Below are 24,182 nucleotides of genomic sequence, written 5' to 3'. Positions count from 1 at the left end.
TGTGTGTGTGTGTGTGTGTGTGTGTGTGTGTGTGTGTGTGTGTGTGGTGTGTGTGTGTGTGTGTGTGTGTGTGTGTGTGTGTGTGTGTGTGTGTGTGTGTGTGTGTGTGTGTGTGTGTGTGTGTGTGTGGGTGTGTGTGTGTGTGTGTGTGTGTGTGTGTGTGGGTGTGTGTGTGTGTGTGTGTGTGTGTGTGTGTGTGTGTGTGTGTGTGTGTGTGTGGTGTGTGTGTGTGTGTGTGTGTGGTGTGTGTGTGTGTGGTGTGTGTGTGTGTGTGTGTGTGTGTGTGTGTGTGTGTGTGTGTGTGTGTGTGTGTGTGTGTGTGTGTGTGTGTGTGTGTGTGTGTGGTGTGTGTGTGTGTGTGTGTGTGTGTGTGTGTGTGTGTGTGTGTGTGTGTGTGTGTGTGTGTGGTGTGTGTGTGTGTGTGTGTGTGTGTGGTGTGTGTGTGTGTTGTGTGTGTGTGTGTGTGTGTGTGTGTGTGTGTGTGTGTGTGTGTGTGTGTGTGTGTGTGGAGACAGAGAGAGAGAGAGAGAGCGTCGTGTGTCCACAGAAAGAGGAAATGAGTAGGTCGGAAGAGGAAGATGTATTAGCTGCCAGGCGAGACGGAAATTGACGGTGCCACATTGACAGCTCACCAAGAAATAGCGGTCGAGACGTGATTGAACGAGGCGCTCCACGCAGTGAGACTGCGCGCGGACGCACACGCACGCACACGCTGATCTGACTGGAATTCTGACTTATGAAGCCGGAAGGAAAGCCGGGTCAACTACGCGCATAAGTTTCTAACTTGTCCGTTATCGAGCTCCAAAGGTCATCGCAGCAGTGCTCCTCCATAATGCTGAAGGAGAAAGGAAAAAAAAAAAAACGAGCGAACTGAGGGAAAACATATGTTGGTCGTGTGTGACGCCCTCGAAAAGGACGAAGATGACGGGGCCACGCGGCCAGGAGCAGCGATCGATTTCACAGACAGCTGCGGTTTCGATATAGGCCCAAGCAAACGGCAAAGGAAAATGAACATCAAACCGAAAGGGCGAAAGAGAGGTCGGGTTAAGTACGAGACAGACGGTACGATTTTCCATGCGATGCGACGTCCGACACAGCGGTGGGGAAGCGGGAATGGTGGCTGTCCGATGCTATGAAAGGTCACCATTCCGGTTTCCCCACCGCCGTGTCGGGCGTCGCATCGCATCGCATGGAAAATCGTACCGTCTGTCTCGGCCTTTATAGGAAGTGCTCCCTGCTCTGCGGCAGAACGGTAGACGTGTATTTATGAGGTAACCAGGGATGGGATGTAATGCACTAACACTGCAATAAACGCGGTATAAAAGTGGTGTCACACTATATCATGGTCCGCCAAAACAACAAAACAGAATTTTATTAGTTCCAAGTCTTCAGCTGGTTGTTTAAAGAGACACTAAAGAGAGAGACAATTTTTTTTCGTATTGGTAAATTACCCTTTCACTGCAGCAAAATCAACCCGCCTGCCGTGATAACACGCTTGGTAAGCGAGAAAACGCCCTAAAAGAAAACGCGGGTGGCGACGCCACCTTGAAGTTCCCGCACCAGTCTCCGTGACGTCATAGATTTTGACGGCGTCACTATGGCCTACGTAGTTCTTAATCGGTAAAAATGGAGTATATTGGGTGCGTTCCAATACTCACCGTAGACAGCTAAATAGACAGCTAAGTGGACAGCGGCCATCTTAAGTCCCAGTCCAATTCTCACGTAGCCAGCAAAATAGACAGCTTCGAGAAGACGGCGTCGGAGACAAAAACAATGCAGGCTACTTTGCTGTCCAAACAAGATGGCGGCTCAGCGAAATGCTTGCGTACCTCGGATCTAGCCGGCATGGTCGTCTGTACACCAGTAGGCGCTTTTCCAGGCTCTCAATGTAAGCTACGTTCACTTTTTGATAGATTTGAACACGAAAAAAGGTAAAGAAATAACTGTTACGTTTGTTTTTTCTTAGCTTTTTCTCGTCGACGCGAGGTGGCGTCACATCGCGCAGACGTCTTCTAGACGCGTTCCATTTCTCGGACAACATGAGCTGGATGCTGTCTTCTAAGCTGTCAGCGTAGACTGTCTACGATGCTGTCCAGGAGTGGAACACAGCCATTGTCTTCAGACGGAGCCAGAGACTTAACATAACAAGTTTCAGGAAATTTCGTTGAGCCAGTGTGGTCAAAATACGAAAAAAAAAACGAAATCCGTGACGTCACCACTGGAGATTTCGGCGGGAAATTTAAAAGTGAAACTTTTGACATTTATTTTCTCATGTATTAATAAACCTAAGGTGGTGATATTAGCTACACTATGGTGTTTCAGAGTGTAATTAATCAATCTGAACTAATTTACTGTTTTCTTTTAGTGTCCCTTTAAAAGCGCTAACCAGTATATGACAAGGCGATGGCCCCAAGGGAAAAAAAAAACTGCCGGACAGATGTTTGATAGAGGGCCGCAGCCACAACACGCTACGAAAGTAGGATTTAATGATATTAAGAAGCACAATGACGATATCGAGTAGGCGGAGAGTAAACAGAAAAAAAAAACGAGATAAAGAAAGCCCCGCTAAGATAGGAAGCAGGACTGGCTGTCACTCGTCGGCCATGAGCGCTAGAAAGCTTATAACAGCACGAAGCGGCTAAATGTGAACGACACGCTGTCACTTATGGCAAAGTTCGCAGCCGATATTGAATAAGATACTCATGGCTTTAATTTTCTTAGACATTAAGTGAGAAACAGTGACTGAAATGCACTTTCGGAAGGGAGAACTGCAAATGTGACACCTGAATTAGGATTTTATTCCGATGCCACCGAGAAAAGGCCTTGCTGCTTAACTTACTCCACAAAGGCTTGCGAAGCAGCGCAAGGCTTTTATTTTAAAAAAAGAATCACTTGGTTTTCTCGAATGAGGCATCTCATTGCCATCGACGTTTTTACATAGCAGCGAGGCTCATCAGCAACATCTTGCACATGACAACGTGGCTTTTTGGCTGGTTAAATGCCTCAAAAGGTGTCATAGCGCTAGCAGACACGGACGAGGAAGGCACAACGGGACGAGCGCTAACTTTCAGCTGTTTATTGTTTATTGTCAGAAGCAGCAGTATAAGAAGACCCGTACACGGAAGAAGGCCCAGTCACCACACATGGACGCTGGATGGTTTCGTGTGCGGTGATTGGGCCCTTCTCCGTGTACGGATTTACTTGTACTGTCTTCCTCGTCCGTGCCCGCTAATGCTATGACACCTATTGATGCATTTTGCACTTAACGTTGAGAGCGAAGCCAACGCCCCAACTTCCAGTAGGACAAGGACAAGGCAGCGTCTAGCGTATCCAGAAGAGAGCGCTTCCACAACCAGGAGGGAGTGGTGTTACAACACAACGACGCTGTCGGCCTTGTTTCATCTTTTGATCGAGCGGCGCTCAAGTGCCATGGCTGAGCGACGAAAGGACAGCTCTGTACCGTGGTTCCTGCCGCGTCGCTTCATCGTGCCGGTGTTTGCCTTGCCTACGCACCAAGGACACGCCAGAGTGCAAATGAGCGGACCTGTGTAAACACTGTGGAGGAGTCCAACTAAGAGAGCAGAAAAAATAAATAAAACGAGCAAATAGAAAGAAGCGAATGGGACAACGAGAAATACCCGAACAGTAAGAAGCACGGACCAGAAAAAAGCACTGCCGCATTGATTTCAACGCGGGGAGTGGAGTGGAAGTATCTACTTCGTCCTGAGCACAGACAAAAGGATAACGAATCGTGTCGCGTGCGGAGCCAAGGGCGGAATTCGCTATTTCACAAAGACCTTGTTTCGCAGACACAGACATTTCCAATAGACACGATCGCTTTCTCGACCAAACAGCGACCGCGGACGTGAGACGTTCATTGCGAATCGGTGCCACTGATTTGAGTGGATTGTTAATTTCCGGGCTTATCGCTCCGTTTCAGCGTACTTCAGCCATAGCAACACAACTGACACACGAAATATTGCACAGAGAGAGCATAGAAGAGAGAAAGAGCGCAACCGAGTGATAGTGTCTACCTATATGTTTTACGCATGCAAGAACACACTTGTAAACTGAATACACTACGACCACTGCTTCGCGTATTGGTTAATCTAAAGAACATGTACTGCAGGCAAAGTTCTTGCTGGGTAACTAGGTGTTTACCCTAGGCTATATTTGATGCAACAAATTTTCGTGCTCTATAACCACGTCGTAAGGATATAAAAAGAAAAAGAAGTAAATGAAAATGTCGCAACAGACCGGGCATTGCCTGACCGATACAAAATATTTTTTTTCTGCGTCACGATACTATCATACACTTGAAGCGGCGGAATAACGGACGAGTACATTATCTCGCAAACGTGAGATATACCTTGAAAACATAACGTTCGTCACCACCGAAATGTTCAACACGATAGGCTATATGCGAACAGGCTCTGGAAATTATCGGCAATAGCACTACCAGAGCAAAATCCCAGTAAGGTGCGTTTTAATTTATTAAACCTTAATCTTCGGCTTCAGTTCCCCGCCCCGCACAGCAGCGCACTTCTATCACGTATAAAAGATGTATGCAGCACGAGCGAAGAAAATTCGAAGGGAAGCTTCGACTCGGCTGACTACGAGAGAAAAAGTTGTAAAGATACTTTTGATTTATTTGTATCCTTAGGTTGTAGATCGCGCAGCCATTAAACGCACCACCTTGCAGAATACGTGTTTTAACACCGCTCGATGGAAGCGTGTATCACGCTTGAATGAGCGGGCGCGCGGAGTTACCGGTAATGATGCTGACACCACTAAAACGTTCTTTATTACTTTTTTTAGTCCCTCGATCCATCCAAGCTGCGTCAACGTTAATTACACAGCCATTAGCGCTGGTGCGCCGACAGCCCCCCACGTTCCTAAGACATGTCGATGTATGAAAAGAAAAATGCCGAAAGTGGTGTTTCCAAGCAATTTTTTTTCCGATATCTGCAAAGAGTAAAGGATCAATAAAGGTAACTCACCCAATAATGTGCCCCTTGACTTCCGCTGTGATGTAAGAACAAGTATATCACACAGCGCTAACACATCAATTATTTGTTAGTTGAACAAGCACCCATGAGTGCTTTCATAGTGTAGTTTAAGAAACAAAGACATAATCACGTAAATTGGTATATTGAGACGGTCAGCGCTAACATATCCCGCAGTACAGCAAGACCAGTACTCGAGGAAAAAGACAGTTCTCACAGCACGAAGACAAAGGTACCAGGCTGGCGCTCCTCTATCGTCAAAAAAAAAAAAAGGCAAACGAAAGAAAATGTTCTGAAAGCTAAAACACGTATTAGCAAAACAGAAGGAGATAAAAATAAACGCCAATACCGCCGAAATTTCCGACCAGAAAACCAAGAGGAAATATCTCTAGACAAAGAAATACAACAGCTGGTTTCGACATAATCGGCTCTACAACAGCGTACCCGTTCAATCAATTTAATATTAACGATGTTAATGCGAAACCCTAACACGAGCGACAAGACATCATACTGTCACGGATGAAACCACAGAAAACTTCGGGTAGACGCTAAAAAGGTGGGGCGTTGTCAATTCTGAAGCAACTTGCAAAGTAGTATCTTCAACGCGAAGTGCAAGAATAGTGCCAAAACAAAGCGGCGAGACAAGTTTTCGAGTAATAGCAGTGCACATTTTTCTTTGTCTCCAGACAAGCAGAACACGCGCTTTGAGGAAAACGTCATGATCGTTGTTTGCGAAACGAACGTATTCTAACAGTTCAGTCTACAACAGCCGTACGCGGGCTTCTTCTGTAAAGCGTGCACCGCCGCGCAGTCTGTATCAATGCGAGGAAGTTGACTTTACATCTGAGTACCACGAAACAGGCACAATTCAAGTTTTCTTCAGAAGAGGCGTTCTACAGAAGTAAACTGGCGTTTCGGAAGCGGCGTTCGTTTCAGTTAAAAAAATTCCGAGCACTAATTTGGAGAACAAATCTGTGCTGCCGGACGTGCTGCTGGAGCTTTCTGCATGAACTCGCGCGATACAAGCGCTTGCAAATGTTCGTTAATGCTGGCTGTCCGCTTTCACAACAGCGTAAAAATACATATGGACTATCATGTCTATGTGCCTCACTGCATTAAATGAATCCCACACCACGGCTACTTCACTCTAAAAAATTTCGCCGTAACTTTTTTTTTGTCTAAGATGAGGACACAAATAACACTACGACGGCACGTATTTGTAATGATTTAAATGAAGTTAAGAAAACTTAATTGGGTCAAGGTTTATGACTTATGTTGATTCTTCTAACAACCATACTAAAATCAATTAGTCATAGTGGGCACGTGCCGAAAAGCAAGCGACAGGGAGGCGACACAATTTACGATATCCAGGGAAATTAGTAAGTAGTGATCTAAAAAGAACGGTCCTGAGAAAATGAAGCCTGCGAAGCACATGCTTATCTTTCACATGCAATACATAATGCGAGTGACGCAAACAGTGCCGCATCAATAGCTGTACGAAAAGCAACGGAGACAAGGCGGTTGCTTCTCTTGAAAAGAAAAAGGCTACGGCTTCCTGAAGACTGCACAGCGATTCCGACACCACGGGCTGACAATGCGAATGTGCGAGTGAACAAACACAAAAGCAAGCATTACGATGCTCGAGAAAACGAAATAGCCCCGGGCGGCAAAGGCAATGTTTAAAAATCGCATTACCGCCCGAGATTTACATTTCTTTTTCCTTCAGTACCAAGGAAGCGAAATCAGTCGGCGCAATGCAAAGCAGGCCGGAAATTTACGACGCGCTCTCCCGGCACGTTCCAAGGGAAGCTTTCGGCGAAAGGGCGAAAGACCCGACGTTTGCATACGGAATTCTGACTGTGCCATCCAAGCGGGGGTCATGATTTTAACGGTCCTGCAACGCCTCCCCTCCCACCTTCACGAGTAACCGCTTTTCAAGAACGAGCAGTGAGCCGCGTCCATACATTAACCGAAGGCCGAAGGAGAAGGCGGCCAGAATAAATGGCGCACACATGCGCAACACAGTTATGAGGAAATGAAGAGAAAAGAAAAAAAAAATAACTGCACCGCATCAGCCACGAGCGGCCTCCCTCTTGCATACGTAATCGGCCACCGGCAGCGAAATATATTAGGCACAATCGCTTCCGCAAAGAAGCCGTGCAAAAGATGGCACAGCGGCTACGGAGCCCGCATTAAAATATTCTCACGCTATAAGTCCTCCGAAATAGAAAATTTCAACCAATCCCGAGGTCGTACATAATACTAGCGAAGGCAGCCAGCCAGAGACTAGGAACACTTCGAACAAAGAAATTAAGTTAGGCCCCTAAGGTCGAGTTCACAAAACTTTTACTTTATAAGCGACCTTTGTCACTGGCTGGCCGCCTTCGTTATTATTACGTTTATTAGCAGGATTCGCAACTACTTCAGGAGCAAGATTAAGCTGTCGGACTCACCAATGTGCGTCCAATGTAACGTCCCAGAAGATCTGAATCATGTTCTTTGAGAATGCAAGCGATACGCGCCAGAGAGACAGTCTCTGAAGGCGGCCTTGCACCTTCAACGGGGCTCGTCCTAAGAGATGCGACATCTTCTGGGCCCATGGCAAAGCAGCACCTATGCGCTACGTGTCTCGAAAGCGCTGTTGGCTTTATTGCGGGCTACGAGCCTGAACGAAACTTTGTAAACTTGTGTGGCTGTATGTGTTATGCGTTTATCAGTGTATATATCATAATCGTCACCCAGCACCTGGAGTAGCACGTCAGGCGAATAGCCAGGCAAACATCTCCAGCTTTTCATTAAAATGTTTTTCTCTCTCTCTCAATAACACAGAAATATAGTGTAAGAGAATTTGTGCGAATAGGGGCCTCGGAATTTTATCGAAATGACTACGCTTCATAACTCGTCACATCGCCTTTTCGAAGTTCACAGAAATGCTTTACTTCCACCACGTTCATTTATTCTTTCTGGTAAACGTTTAATGAGAGCGAAGTTATATGGCAAGTAGTTAGTGTTCCAAAGCATCATTTATCTAGAGTTTTCCTTCAAGTTTTCCACGACACTTGCGGCTCGTGGTTAGCAGCTAAGCTGCACTGCCCTTGAAAGTTCAGTTGCCTTTCCTTACGCGAGTACACTAATAATATTGTGTTCGGACAAAAACTAGGAGGAAAACCCTGCATCCAGAACTCTTTATTTGAAAGGCTGAGCTGGTTAAATAAGTTACAATGTGCACGACATGCACTAAAACAACAATATTCAAACCAGACAAGTTCACTGAGCATAACAACAAGAGAGAAGGCAGCAGTAGTCACTGAAGAAAACACCTCAGTGCACCAAACAATACCCGGATGTTTTTTGTGGATTAATGACAGTAAAACGGCAGGAGGAGCGAATATGCTTGCAACGTAATATGAAACGAAGCAGCTTCTCGGAATAATCGATCATGCCTTAGCCTGGCTGCATCCATTTTTCTAAACACCCAAGAAACGTAAAAAAACGATTACAATAAGCTAGTACGTCTCGTATTGTTTAGGGATGGGCGAATATTCGGGCGTTTCGATAATACGAATAAATATTACAGTATTCGAATTCGCTTCGACATGAATTTAGAGTACTTGAAATGAACGAATATATGCATATTTTGAGCGCATATAACCCCTCTGTAAAGGCTGTTTCACTGCTGCATAGGGTGCTATGCCGCGAAGCCATCCGTGCAGAAAAAATTCGCACTGCCGCAAAGCTACACTTCAAGGTTAATGTGCGAATCACCTCCACCTCAATGAATTATTATTTTTTTTAAAGTTTAAAAGCGTGTTATACGGGCTTATATGCGCTAAGCATGCAATTTTTTAAAACGTAACGCATTGTACCAGTTATAACTTGCACCCTACTGCTATACAAATCTTGCTACTATTGAAAGTTGCTTCCACTTCACTTCGAACCAAAAAAGTGACATTCACATATGCCTAGTTCCAATTCTTAAAAATAGTGTGCAAGTTAGTTGGGTCATGACAAAAATGCCATTTTTTCTCAATAATATGTGATATATACTATTTGAACTATCCGACTCGAAATTACTCGACCAAATCACTATTCGCTTCGAATTCGCTTCGAATCTCTAACTTACTATTCGCCCATCCAAGTATTCGTATGTTTCTTTACAAGAGGAAAGAAACGGCTCGTGAAGTAGTTAGGCTCAACCATACTTCCGAGTTATAAGAGATGTTTCGATCAGGGAATGCCAGCAGTTTGTGTACACAAGAAAAAAAAAACTGATTTGTCCTAGAATCACAGCGGCTGGTCTGTGGTAGCGTAGGACAGGGTTTCTGCGTTCGTAAGTGCAAAATTTTAAGATCTCTCAGTTTACGATATACTTTGAGCCCATTAAAGCAGTATTACACGAGACCATATATGCCATAACTGTGGCGTCATTCTTAGTATTAAGGCGAACGCCTCAGATGCCTCATCAAACGCGAAAAGTGACCGTCGGCGTGAACACTAAGTGATACAAAAAATCATCCCCATGTGATTAAGCCATCACATGACGCCATCACGACGTCACAGGTCACCAAAATTCGTGACGTCATATGATGATGCCCTCACACGACATAGTCGCTTGGTCAAACATGGGCCGATCTCGGAGGAAGTGCTGCAAACCCACGAGAGGTGCAGAAAGCTGCGATGCCACCGATCCTGGAGGCAGCGCAGAACAACGTTAGGAACCAGAAAGCTTTGTGGGAGGGTGGGGGGGAGGAGAATCAATACAATCGATCGATAAGAAGAAGCAAAAGGAGAAGAAGACCAATTTCGCCTTCGAGTCGTCTGAAGTCGTCTGAAGTCGTCTGAATAACGAACCGTGTGACTTTTTGAACGTGTGAAGCGAGCGAGAACAAGCCAAGAAAAACAGTGAAATGGTTGCTAAATACACGAAGTACCGTACATCTTAAGTTCCGCACAGGCACAGCTCTGAGCCATCGACTGTGCAGCAGCACTATCACGTAAAAGTTGAGTGCTCTAACCAAATTTCATGGCGAATTACCCTTAAAGGCGCCTGGTCATTAGGCCGGTACTCGTTTAAGTGCGATATAAGACGGCGTAGAATCGCGCCTAGTAGTTTTATGAAATTGCCTCAAAGTTTGTCCCGGCTGGTAGCTTGCCCATTCGCGCGTTAATTGCATTCCACGCTTGAAGGCACTCATACCGCCATTTTAGAAACTGTGGGCGGCACACGAACGTTGAATGCTGGGCACAATAAAGTTCACCACAGTTCCTCACGACAGTACTTCTCTAACACCCCGACTACTCAGTCTTTCGAACGGGATAACTTTCGATGACCTAAACAAGGACACACGTAAAGTTGAAATAATAGAGTTAATTTACCATGCATATCTAGGGCCGCTTCTATTCATACATGCATGAGCAACAACCAAAAAACGCTACGCCGTGAGCATAGCACTCGCCTTAAAGGGACACTAAAGTGAAACAATGAATTGGTTTAGATTGTGAAATTAATGACATTAGCGTTGTCAGAGCACACTTTATCAATCTTAGGTTTATTAATAGAGAAAACGAAGGTCGAAGTTTCATGCTTAAAATTCGCGCCGAAACCTCCACGCGTGACGTCACGGATTTCAAAGTATACTTTTCGTACTTTTCCTAAAACTTGGTATGGTAAGTCTATGGCCCCACAAAGCAGAGGCATTGAAGACGCATAGTGAGTACATAGGTACGCTAGGAACGGTAACGTGACAAACAAGGGCGAGTAAAGGACCGATGAAGAGCTACGTAGGGACCTAGTAGACACCGTCCAAATCTATGACGTCACGGCGATTAGTGCGGGAATTACGATGTGGCGTCACCACCCGCTGTTTCTTTTCGCTAGCTTTCTCGCTTACCAAGCGTCTTCTCGCAGCAAGCGTGGTGTTTTTGGTATCGTGAAAGAGTAATTTACTAATACGAGAAAAATCGTGCTTCCATTTAGTGTTCACTTGAAGCGCGAATGGAGTCAGCGCTTAAAGAAAGTTGGACTAGTTAACTGAACAGGCGCTTGTTCTGCATCCTTGTCTCTGTGACTCCGACGTTCTCCCGCGCTGGTCACGAGATATTGCCTACAGCTGCTCTTGCTCGTTGGTTTTGACACACATGCCTTCACACCAAGTAAGGCCGCTTTCAATTTCACAAGTTATACACGAACATCTCTAGTAGCGATCGTTATGTGCTAACGCAGTTTACTGTCGCTCTTCTAGGTATATAAATCAGTTTGATTGTTCCGCATTTAAATGGAGAATAAAGAGAAAAATTATCTTTCGCGCATTTGTAAACTACCCTTTGACAGCGCGAAAACCACAACTCTTGCCACGAGAAGGTGCGAAAACGCGCAAAAATAAAATGCATGTGGCGACGCCACCTTTCTCGCACAAACTCGCTGCGACGTCAGAGACTTTGACGGCGTGTACCAGGGCATACAAGGTTGTTTAGCAGCAAAAATGCAGCGCATTATCCTTGGAGGGGGCAGAGACGTAGCCCACCACGTTTCAGAAAATTTCGTTGAGACAATGCAGCCAAAATACGGGAAGAACACTTTAAAATACGTGACGTCACGCTGACGTTCGTATGCGGAGATCTCGGCATGATAGTAAAAAAAAGAACAAAAAACTTTGGCTTTCATTTTGACTTATATTAATAAACCTATGATGGTGAAATTACCTACAGCAAACATTAAAAAAATAATTTATAAGTTTAACTTGATTCATTTTGTCACTTTATAATGTAGAAAATGATTTATGCATAGGGCAAGTGGAACCTCCACGCTCGCTTCAGCCTCTTGCAAATGTCTCGCCTAGAAATAGCATCTTTTGAGCGCTCAAACGCACACCAAAAAAAAAAAAAGAAGAAAGTTTAATAACAAAAATGTCGGTCTAAGGGCACACTGTACACAGCCTAGCATTAATTTACGCTTACACACGCAGTGGCCGATAATTCAAGAGAAGGCACCAATAAAAAGTTGCCTGGGCATATCATATGTTATTAGCTAAATTGCACAGCGTTGGCAGTCATCTTTGTAGGTTTCGCAAACGGGGCTTGAAAGACATTACGCCAAAGTTGCCGCCAACAGATACTTCGACAGAGAGACGAAAGCAAGGAAGCGATCCGGAGCATCAGTCTCTTTCCAAGAAGCTCAGCCTGCACAGTGTTATTCTTGAAGCAGCAGCTGAGCCTTACATGCCGTAACTGAGAACGACGAACGAAAATCCGACGGCCATGGAGCAAGGAAGACATAAGCTAGTAAACTAATGCTTCACTTGACGAAGACAAAAGAGAAAACTTACGTAAGTGTCACGCGCTGCACCCGGGTCACGTTCTTTCATTTCAGCCCGATGACAAAATATATAGGCCAGTGTCAGAGCAATAGGCCGAGGATGCAGCGTGAGAGTGGGCGCAATAACGCGAGCCTCAATCCCTGACGTCAATCAAAGGGACTTGCGCAGAGCCTTAATACTGCAGAGGACACGACTGTTACATGGGGTCGACGAAAAAGAAAGTAAGGTCTAAATCGCTGAAGGCGCCTGCTTAACACAGTTTCGCAGAACGGCGAAAGACGGGCCTGCTACCACGGCTCACTATAGCCATCAGTGCAGAGCGAAGCCGCTAGTTGCCATGAAATAGTGTTTAATGGTAATATACTTGATAGTTATGTAGCGTGTATAATGGTTAATCGGCAGAAAACTACAAAAGAGCAGAAATAAAACGACGAAAAGTTAGACACTACGAAGAAACCGATAAAACAAATAGGACAAGAAGAAGACAACGTCATAGTTCCTTTCGGGAATCGCAACACTCAGCGGAATACATTTCCTGCATTTTGCCACACGTGTGTGGGAAGCAGACAGTAAACTGCCTCAAGTCTATACTTGTACTCTTGCGCCCAGAGCTGTGCCCTTCAAACTTCCCTCTTTGTGCTCGTAACAAACGCGGTGCGCGTTCGCTCGCCCAGCTGCACGCCACATATAATCTCGGGTATTAAACGAGCTCCGGTGGGTTTGCTCGAGTACGCACGAGTCTGGTCCCATAGACACGGAGCATTTCGTACGCAAATGTGGCTCGTATGAAAAGACGCGGGGCCAGTCGCAAAAGCGGATGCACAGTTAAAAGGAAGCCGGACGAGAGCGATTTATTGCAGAAAAACAAAGAAAAATTATGCACGAAAAGCGTAACGGACGTCGCCGCACGAAGTTTAAGCCCAGCATACGCTGTTACGAGTGTATTCCACATGTATATACCTCGGAAAGAATAATGGATCCGGTGCACGAAACAGGGAGCTGCGGTAAGACAAAGACGGCACCGTACCCAGATTCAAGATGCATACACAAAGCACATGTGGTCTTCGCTATAAAATGAAATCTGTAAAGATAGGCACTTAGAAGCGGCAACTAAACATAATTAAGTTGCTACGGTAAACAAAATTAACAGTGATAGAACTACTTCTCAAACGTAAACAAAAAATAAAAAGCTTGTAAAGAGAAGAAAGACCACGAGAAACAACTCGTGGAGGCAAAAGGACCTTGCAAACGCAGCGAGTGCTGCGGTGGTTCTATGTGTAAACTTAATTTTGACTTATTTCCTAATATAAATATGTAAATGTAGTCCGCCTAAGCCGACTGTACTTTAGCCGGTCCAGAAAAGCGTCAGGTTGGCATGCCCACGCAGGAGTTGGGAATAAGGAAGTCAGAGCGGAAGGATAGACGCTGTTACAGAGCAAATCAAGCCAAAAGACAGTGAACATTACGCCAACACCGAACTATTAGAATAACGGAAAAGGAACAAAAGTTCGGACTAATAGGAAACGGCGCAGATTCCTCGCCGCGTTAAGGATAGCCTAATGATAACGTGCGCATAAATAGAGGGCAGAAAAGAGCAGAACTTGGCGCACCGAAAAAACAATAATGACACCCTCGCTTTCAAAAACTTTGTACGCGGATAGCAGACGAACGGCAGTAGCACAAATGGTTCAGGGTGCGGGAATGTCTGTTATTAAACTAATTTAGAAAGGTGGTTAGGAACGGAAATGATGAGGCTGCAGAAGTAAATTGTGAATGGGGTAAAGTCGACAGATGCTGAGGTGAGCCGCACGTGGCTGATAATATAAGACTTGGAAAATTTCAGTTCAAGAAGAAAAAAAAAGCTCCTTATCGCTACTCGCGAAAAGCTTTCCCAAAAAGATCGCGCAACGACGCGTCGGGGCTGATCTTTTTTCGAGAAACGTTTTCCCTATATATACATTCAACGCTTATTATTCCTGAGCATGCCAAGCCTTTATGTTACAATTTAGATGTCCCAAGAAAGCTGTTTTCTTGAACAGGCGGCAGCACAGGCAATAAACTAACGGAAAAGCTGTATGCCGAAGTTCAAGAAAGGTATATAGCTCATTAGGAAGTGAAATGGTGTAAATATAGCGAAATTTAGGAGCGCCTCGGGTGCGATTCTGTTATTCTTGCGGTGCAGCTGACCGTTCAAGAGCAAGGGATTCCACTAAAAGAGGGACCTCGAGCGGAGAAAAGGTAAGAAAAAGTGTACGTAGAATTACAATATCCCATTTGCGAATTCAAAAACGAAAAGCATAAAAAAATAGAGAACAAAGTGCACGTAATGAAATACAAGGCAGTATGCGATGTTTAGCATTAGAATACCAAAGTTTTCGCAGCGAATGCTAGATCAACAGAAAAAAAGAAGGAGGCATTGAACGACAAGTATAAGCTGACAGGCACTCGACGAAGACCGGGAGCCAACAGACAAGCACTACATGTTATAGAGTTAAACATGAATCCTTGTGGCGGTAAAGGTGAACACGGTGCTTTAGTCAGTTACTGCCCCAATATGCGTCCGTAACCTACACATCACAGCTGCCTCATTGATAATGCTATCATTCGGTAAAAACAGATTGTCACTGGGTGCCGTCGCTATTAGCACCGGCCAGCGCGCCTTAGAACAGCTCGGCACCTATGCGCTTGTGTATATTATAAACGCGCATGGAGCTACAGGCAAGGCGGGAGGTAGAGCGGATAGGCACGAACGGCGTTGCTTCATGATTAAAAGATCAGATTCCGCAGGGTCTAGCTGAGTTCAAGCACCTATACGCAAAGACACATTGAGGTAGAAAGAGTGGAAATGGTATCGTTAAGCCTCTAGGCGCTGAAGAACGTCACAAGTGGCTTCAGAGCATATAAGAGCCCACGGGACCAGAACGCCTCGGAGCTGCAAGCAGAAGTGGTACGACGATCCAATCAGGCAACGATGCACGCGAGGGGCTTCTCGCCAGGCGCGCCCGCGGGCACAGACGAGTGCAATAAATGTGGCAAGACGTGCGTGCTGCTATGAAGGCACGAGTTTGTGGCCAGAGTTTCGCTGGCGCAATCCGCTGCCAGCACTTTATAACGCCCTCTTCCGTCGGGAAGCAAGTGGAGCAACACGAACACTCCGACAGGGCTGGTGCGAGTGTGGCTGGGAGTGGGCCACCGCGAACAGCGAGCTGTCACAGATACACTATGCATGCGGCTGAGCAGTAGGCGGTGCGCTGAGCAGCAAACTCTGCCGCCGTAGATGTCATTACATACGACACTTCAAACTCTGTTGTGACTGCTGCAGCCGGAATGACAACGGCACCTGACGACCTGGTGGACAAGAACGACCCATCAGTATAAATCTGCCTTCGGTCCGAGTATGTATCATGTAAATGCAGCAGCGTCGCTGGTTGCAATGCTGTTCTTGAGTGGCTGGTCTGCCTTGTCCCGAGAATTGTAAGGCCTATCTATGGCTGCTCGAAGCACCAGAGATGGACATGTAATTTTCGTTGCTGGCGTATATACTGATAGAATACTGTTTACATGATTGACTACTAAGTATAAGAATCTAGCTCGAGGTCTTTCGCACGTCAGCAGGATCAAGTGGTGATCGGTGATTTGAAATATCAAGCGAGAGAAATGATTTGGTGCCATGTCCCGTCTCTTCAATAGTTCTTTCCTTTCGATTTCAATTGTAGCACTAAGAAGAAAAAAAAGCAGACGTCAAATAATGGTTGATATCCAAGAGGAAACTTATATAAGTTAGCCTGATGTCGAGATTTGTATTTTACAATAATGCAATAGCTTTCAAAGTGCCATATTGTTTTTTGGCCGTCAAAGCGCAGTAAATTTTATCGAAATTTGTTCAGCTGAATCTCGTATTCGCAATCCTTCATTACCAGCGAATGCTTTACTTGACCCGAGCAAACTCTCTAAAAATAAACAGCGTCACGGTGAGAAGATGCGGACCGCGCAATCAATGTTTTTTTTTTTTTTTTCCCCATGTTCTAGTCTCCTCTCGTTTACTGCCAAGCAGTCTCTCATGGAGCACACAGCACATTCGCTGTTGCGTATCATAAAGTAGTTACTCGTTAATGATATATCAGCGTCGAATTAAAGCGAGCGGTCAGTTGAGATTTCACAACAATATTGAAGAGCGTCAAGTTCAGGTACGAAACATCATAGAGCCGGTTCAGCGCCGTTTTCTTACGCCTGCGCTGTTGTCTTAAAAATACGCTTAATGGAAATTTGTTGTTCATTCAGTGCGTCTTGCCAATATGACGTAACGACGCCCGAATGACTGTTTCGTACGCAGCGCCGGTAATTGCGCCCGATCTTGCATCACAAACAGAAAGCTCTGTTGTTCTTAAGTTTCACGAAGGAAGCCAATCTGGCGGAACATGTACAGTACCAGCACGCGCCACGGCTCTAAGGAAAACAACACGCGGAATAGGTTAAATTTCCGAGCGTAAACAACGCGTCAGCGTGATCCGTAGCTCGTTCCACAGAGCGTACTGTGAAAACAAAACAAGCCACGGGAACAATCGATAATTGCCTTCTATCGATTTATTAAATGTTCTTGAAAATTGGGGTTTCTCTTATTCAAACCTGCTGTTAGGTCACGCAGTGTGTGTGTGTGTGTGTGTGTGTGTGTGTGTGTGTGTGTGTGTGTGTGTGTGTGTGTGTGTGTGTGTGTGTGTGTGTGTGTGTGTGTGTGTGTGTGTGTGTGGTGTGTGTGTGTGTGGTGTGTGTGTGTGTGTGTGTGTGTGTGTGTGTGTGTGTGTGGTGTGTGTGTGTGTGTGTGTGTGTGTGTGTGTGTGTGTGTGTGTGTGTGTGTGTGTGTGTGTGTGTGTGTGTGTGTGTGTGTGTGTGTGTGTGTGTGTGTGTGTGTGTGTGTGTGTGTGTGTGTGTGTGTGTGTGTGTGTGTGTGTGTGTGTGTGTGTGTGTGTGTGTGTGTGTGTGTGTGTGTGTGCGTGCGTGCGTGCGTGCGTGCGTGCGTGCGTGCGTGCGTGCGTGCGTGCGTGCGTGCGTGCGTGCGTGCGTGCGTACGCAATTGTCAAGAACACATAAGGTGCTAAAATCAAATCAAAGTGCGCTTCATTGAGCAATTACCTTATAAACAAAAAAAAAAGCTTTACCTACAAGCGAGGAACGAGAAATCCCAGTACGGTGTTTTCGAGAGGACGGTGAGGCGCGTGCGCTGGTACACATAGTTAAACGCATACCCCATTTCGGAAAGAATAGTTTCAATGGTTTCTGGAGGAAAAATGGAGATTCAAAGATTCATATATGTCACACTGTGTGGGACCGTTATGCAAAGTATTGGCACGTGTACTTAGCAATACATCACAAAACGATCCTGAACAAAAATATATAAAGGAAGAAGTAAAAAAGAAAAGAAAACACATGGAGATGAACGCTGAAATTTTTGCCAGGGTCCTGCAACAGTTCGCAGTTCCAAGCAACACAATTGCGACGATTTAAAAAAAAGCGGCCTATGATAATCTACAAACGATGAAGGAATGCGGGGTGCGTTCCCACACGTCGCAAACAGATCGCCGCATTCTTGCACTGTCGCCGCGTTGAAGATACACGTCGACACTTGTCTCCACAAGGTCGCAGGCGAATGGTGCTTACGTAAAACGATTTTCAGCAGACAAAGCCCTTAAACGGAGCATTGCGTAAGCCGCTGTGTGCCACGCAACAAAAGTATGTCGATCGTGCCAGATGCACAATCGTCGGCAGAAGGCAACAGAGGCAAGAATACCTTACGCAGATTGTTTCGTCTTTTTTATTCGTCTCACGTACATACATACATTCCCTGACCCTGTTATCACGTACGCTGTAGGGGACAGAAAAGCCGATTCAGCCTTGAATTCTTCACTGCGTAACGAAAAGCGGGCAGAACGATACTCGAAAACACGCGAGTGTAGGATGACGATGATGATTAAAGCTTTATTTCTCCCAAAAGGTGGGACCGACCCAGAAATCGGTTACGCTGCTATAAGACGCGACGACTGTTTCAGGAGAAATCAAGATCGATTATTGATAACGCATAAATGTTCTTCGCCATGAAGAAGCAAATGACGCAGTAATGAAATTGTGTGTTCGCGCGCAGCAAAGTTCCCAGAGAAAGCGTGGCCGCCGGGGATCGGCCGGCCGTGCCGCCGCAGTTAAACGGGTCGGGAATGATACGCTGTTGCACCGGCTACATTGTTCGTTGAACAATAAACAAGAAAAGGTTCGCCCGATCATTATGCCTCGCAGCTGTTGTTAGCACGCGGATAGAGGAAGGGCCACCACAATTGTTCTTACGTCACTTCCGTGTAATGTAATGCGGTCATCGCGGGCTCTCAAAAGTGTAGTCTGGGTACGAATCGTTTTAAAGAGGTCGCTAACACCTGCTGCGAACACTTCGAGCTGATTTCTACATCAATACAATAACATCGATGCACTTCAAAATCCCAAACTCTCGAACTTTCTGACACTCGAAGAACTCGTACTTTTTATTTACAAGCTCCAAAGGTAAGCATGTAAAACGAATCATGAGAATGTGTGGGTTTCGGAACGCGTAGAGCCAGTAACCGTACTTTGCTGACGGATTCATGTTCCACAGTGACGACCGTAATGCCAAGTGGTAGACGATGTCTTCTTTGGGCTTTTCTTGCTATAAGCAGTTCAGAATTCTGTGGTGCGCACTTAAGTCCCCGCGCTCGTGCGTATTGTTGGGCGACATCCGCTGCTACTTGTAGCGCGTCCTGTATTTCACGAACTGAGCGTCTGGTGGAATATGTTGTAATATCAGCATATAGCGCATGCCTGACAACTAGCAGAGGAGGTTGTCCGCTCATTGCTGCATTAAATGGCACGAGAGAAAGTACTGACCCTTGTGGCATGTTTTTATTTATTTATTTATTTATTTATTTATTTATTTATTTATTTATTTATTTATTTATTTATTTATTTATTTTTTTCGAATAGGGATGAAGTAAGTCTTACCGTGTGCTTCCGATTCCAATTGTCGCTGTGCGATGTTCGAGGAAAGCTCGGACATAATCGTATGTTCGTCGGTCGCATTTGGCTACCGCTAGATGGTGTCTAATAGATCATGAGCTATGTCATCGAACGCGTCATTTAGACAGACTCAGGCCAGTATTCGTGGTGAGAGAGATTACCGGCTCCGAATGCGAGGCTAACCCTGCCTCTATAAAATACTTCGACCAACAAACACACCTATGAATAAAACATCGCACCGCGGTTATTTATTTCGCGCCCCCGCGGAGCGGGAGCAATGACACGTCGACTCTGTGATTACGGAACATCCTACAACGAGCAAATGAAATGGGATACCACGCATTTAAAATTTTCCAATCTGCGATCAAGTTTCTCGAAACGGGAGTGCCGAACTTCGCCAAGCGTATTTCGATATTGCATGCACGAACATTTCACTTGCATCAAGTTTCAGTGCGTGCCGCGTATTCATGCGGTCAACAACCTAAAGCGATGTTTAGAAAGGCAGAGACCCCAGCTAGTTGGTAGGAATCCAACATAAAGGGTAAGGCGTGCAATCACGGTCACAAGAGAAAATAACAACGTTAGTGTCGTCGATTCGGCTGCCAACGGCATTTATGTTGTCTTGTTGCCTTCTCTTGTGCCCGGGTTTTCCAAAGTGACGCACTGGCGAAGATGTTTTCAGAAACGTAAGCTCGTAAACAGTTCTCCGGTGTCGAAGAGATGGAGCACGGATAAAGTAAAAAGAAAACGATAACTCGAGAACATAGGCACGTTAAGGGACTGCGCGTGTAAACACGGTCACAAGAAAGAAGCGAAAACACCACAAACGCCGAAACTTGACTTATCTTTTGTGTCCGCGTTTGCGCGTCCAGGCCTTTAACACGAATACGTACCAGCTAGCCCAGCTCTCTCTTATTCTAAACATAGGCTGAACAATGTAAAATTCATTATTGTAAAGGCTGAGAGAGTTGCTGAAAAATTTAGCTCAGAGATAACTGAAAGGATGAAAAATAAACCAAAAAGTAATGTTTGCTTGAGGCCGACCGAGTTATGAAGAAGAAGAAAAAAAAAGGAGCACGAACAACGCAGGCAGAAAGAGAGATAGAGGGAGAGACGACGCTTGAAAATATGCGCAGATACAGGGTGATTCAGATAAAAAAGCCCGAAGTATTAAAAAAATTAAGCATAGGCGCTACGCGTCTCCGATTAGCACAGTATTGTTCCAAGCCATATAGAGCACGTCAAAATCTTTTATTTTTCCAATCCGCAAAGCTCGGCATTTAACAAAGATTGCTTCATGAAATTTTTAAATAGTAACTCTAGAGAAAAATCTTGATTACAAAAGTTGTAGCGCTTGTTCAGAAACATCGAATTTTTCGATCTACGGTAAGACATCTCCCCTGCTTAATTTTTTTCCGGCATTTCTTTAAAGCGCACCAATTAAAAAAAAAAAAAATAGCACGTGACTGCCGCCTAACGCGCGGCGCTTTTAGTGCCCTCAAATGTAAGTTGAACGAATTATCAAAGTCTGCCCCGCACGGAGGCGGATTGAGCAGGCTATTGGTGACTGCGATGGACGCTAAATGATGGTAGAGGCGTATACCGTCTTAAAAAAAAAAAAAGAACAAATTATACGAAAGAGCGGCCGTCACGTGCGAGTGCATATTTTATCTCGGTCCTTCATCACGCTGTCACCCTCAACCCTTCAAATGTGTTTCTTCATGGGTGCGAAAAGAAAAGAAAAAATGCCTACGCTGCATCAAATGCTGCCTACGTTCTGATGTGGCATTTGCTTCGTAGCTGCCGCTTTTTCGCTGAAGAACTTTTTCTTTCTTTTTTTCTTTTTTTTTTTGTTCTTGAAACGGTATGCTCCTTCTGTCGCTTAACGTCCATCGCAGTCACCGATAGCCTGTTCAATCGACGTCCGTGCCCGAAGCAGTCTTTGATAAATCGTTCAACTTACATTTTAGGGCACTGAAAGCGCTCCGTGGAAGCCACGTGTGTATTTTTTTAAATTCGCGCGCTTTAAAGAAAGACCAGAAAAAAAATTAAGCAAGGGAGTTATCTTACCATAGATTGAAAAATTCCATGTTTCTGAACAAGCGCCACAACTTTTGTATTGAAGATATTTCTCCAGAGTTACTATTTAAAAAGCTCATTAAGCAATATTTGCTAATTTCCGAGCTTTGCGGACTGGAAAAAAATATTCTGACGTGCTCTATTTGGCTTAGAACAATACTGCGCTATTTGGAGACACGTAGCGCCAATGCTTATTTTTTTAGTACTTGGTGCTTTTTATCTGAGACACCCTGTACGTGCAAAAACGGTCAATGCAAAGCTATGCGCGCTCAGGAACGCATTCTGTCCGTGGGTGACGAATATAAGAATGAAATAATAAATAAGAAACTCATACAGCGTACTTTATCGCCTCAGAGTACAGCGACACCTCGTCACTCGTTTCTAGAAAGCGCAGGCGCTTCTTCTCAGAGCCCTATCGCTGTTACAAAGCAGATACGAAGGTCCTGGGCCAGCTGTCTCCAAACGAGTTTTCCTGCTTCTTGGACTCCCCCCCCCTCCCCTCATTTCGGAGAACGGATTAGACACCTACACCTGCTGTCTTTTCCCTGAACTGAGCGCTTCGGCGGGAAGCTGGCAGCTACGCGCGGGTCGCCTCTGTGGGACGCGTATTTGCATCGAGTGTGCTTTTGGTTAAAGCTGGTCCGACGTGGAGAGTGAGAGCGCAGTGGTCCCTGGCGTGCCATCCTGGGGGCGGTGACCTATGTGTCGAAGAGACGGACCCTCCAAAGGCATGCATGCTTGTGATTGGACGTTTGCTAGTTATGCAGCTTCAAAAGGCATGCACGTTTGTGATTGGACATTTCCAATTAAGGAGTTTCCCTATCTTGGGAATGAAGCGTATTTAAGGGGCAGCAGAGCGTCTGCTCGGAACGGATCGATCGGACTAGATGTCGTTCTGACGATTATGTCCTCTGTGATATTGTAAATAAACGTCTGTTAAGTTTTCCTCAACGCCGGTCTCTCTGCCTCGGCTTCCTGCTGTTCTGGACGTCCCTGGGCCTGCGGTACGACTCCCGCCGCTCAGCTCCACGCTACCCCCTGAGTCCGCGTCGGCCAACGTCGCCGCTCGTAACAACTGGTTGCAGCGGTGGGATGGATCCAATACCCACCCGTAACATCGCTTAGTTTCGAATGCGGATAGTCATATCGGCTATGGTCATAACAAGACATACCGTATGCAGGAGCACGTAACGTATAACGTGGGCAGTATGGCAACCAGTTCCAAGGAAACACTAAAAAGTGCGCACCAGTAGCGATGATCCAGAAGAAACAACACCACCAGAGTAAGAGCTTCCGCTTCGTGAAAGTGTTCGCCTGGTTCATTCGAAAGCGCAGTCAAAATTATGCATGGCGCTGAACGGAACGAGCCAGTGCGTGGCTACCACGGCATTCAGATACACAATTACTCCTCGCCTCCTCGTCGTCCAAGCTCCTCGTCTATGAAGCGGTGTCTTCAACAACACTTAGGTCAGTAGGCAAGAAATAAAACAAAATGAAGCGCGAAATGTACGCACGGTTAACGACAGACTTCATAACATTAATGGCAAGGAGTGAGCAGGAACTGCAACCCGGCTAGGTAAGACCAAACAAGGCCACAGCACGCCCTGCACTGGTTTTCTCTTCCTCCTATGAATATTCACTAACCGGCCGCATTTCCTACGCCAGTGACGCGAGAACTTTGTTGCATGGGAAACGACGGGCAAGATACCCGGTCATTAAGAAACAACATAAGCGCTTTAAGTCCTGTATCGCATAGACGCGCTAAATAGGAGCGTCCTGTAGCGCAACGCACCGCAACGCGAGATGTTTCGACAAATCAGTTGTTGTAATTTTCACACCGACTACGTAAAGCCAGTAGCGAGGATGAAATTTTCTCGAAAAAGATGACACCCTCACACCACAGACATAAAAAACCGACTTAATCTACAGTATCAAGTACGTTAAAAATTGTGGCGAGCAAACAACAGAAAATTAGTGTGCATAACTTAACACGTACATCACACAACCAGATGCAACAAAGTAAAAGACGATCACACATATTTTCAGTGTCAGGGGTTCCCGCCAGGACTGAACTTATTTAGTAGTAAAAAGCGACGATACGGTGTTGTACCATGAGCACAATATCATAAAAATATTCCGTTCTAAAGTGAGGTCCAACTGATATTACTCTCGAGGCACAGCGATGCCGTGTACGTAAAATGATGATAACTGTTGAGGTTTTACGTCCCAAACCCACGATAGGATCATGAGAGATGCCATAATGGAGGGCTCCGGAAATTTCGACCACCTGGAGTTCTTTAACGTGCCTGAAATCGCACAGTACACGGCACTCTCGCATTTCGCCTCCATCGAAATGTAGCCGCCGCAACTCGGATTCGATCCCGAGACCTTCAGGCCAGCAGACAAGCACCGTAATCATTAAACCACCGCGGCGGTGTATACGTAAAACGACTCAACTGCGTTTTGCAACTACGCAAACATTACTCGCAAGTGCATCTATTCTCGAAAGCAGTTACGTACAGTCGACGCCAGAACGACCACCACGCGCAGGCGTCTTCTACTACTTACAGTATACTCCTCGGCTGCTCAAGAAAAAAAAAAAGAAGTTTCTTTTGATAGGCATATTAACGCGCCGAATACACTTCCCTTTGACGTAGCTAGTTCGCCCGGTTTCGTGACGCTGCGTGCCATACTGGTGATGTCAGTGCGGCCTGAAGAGCGAAGAGCTAATGGCGACGAACGCGCCTAA

The sequence above is a fragment of the Rhipicephalus sanguineus genome, chromosome 5, assembly GCF_013339695.2.
Source record: "Rhipicephalus sanguineus isolate Rsan-2018 chromosome 5, BIME_Rsan_1.4, whole genome shotgun sequence".
NCBI classification, from domain to species: domain Eukaryota; kingdom Metazoa; phylum Arthropoda; class Arachnida; order Ixodida; family Ixodidae; genus Rhipicephalus; species Rhipicephalus sanguineus.
The sequence above is the reverse complement of the archived record's forward strand: the minus strand, read 5'-3'. Positions refer to the sequence as shown.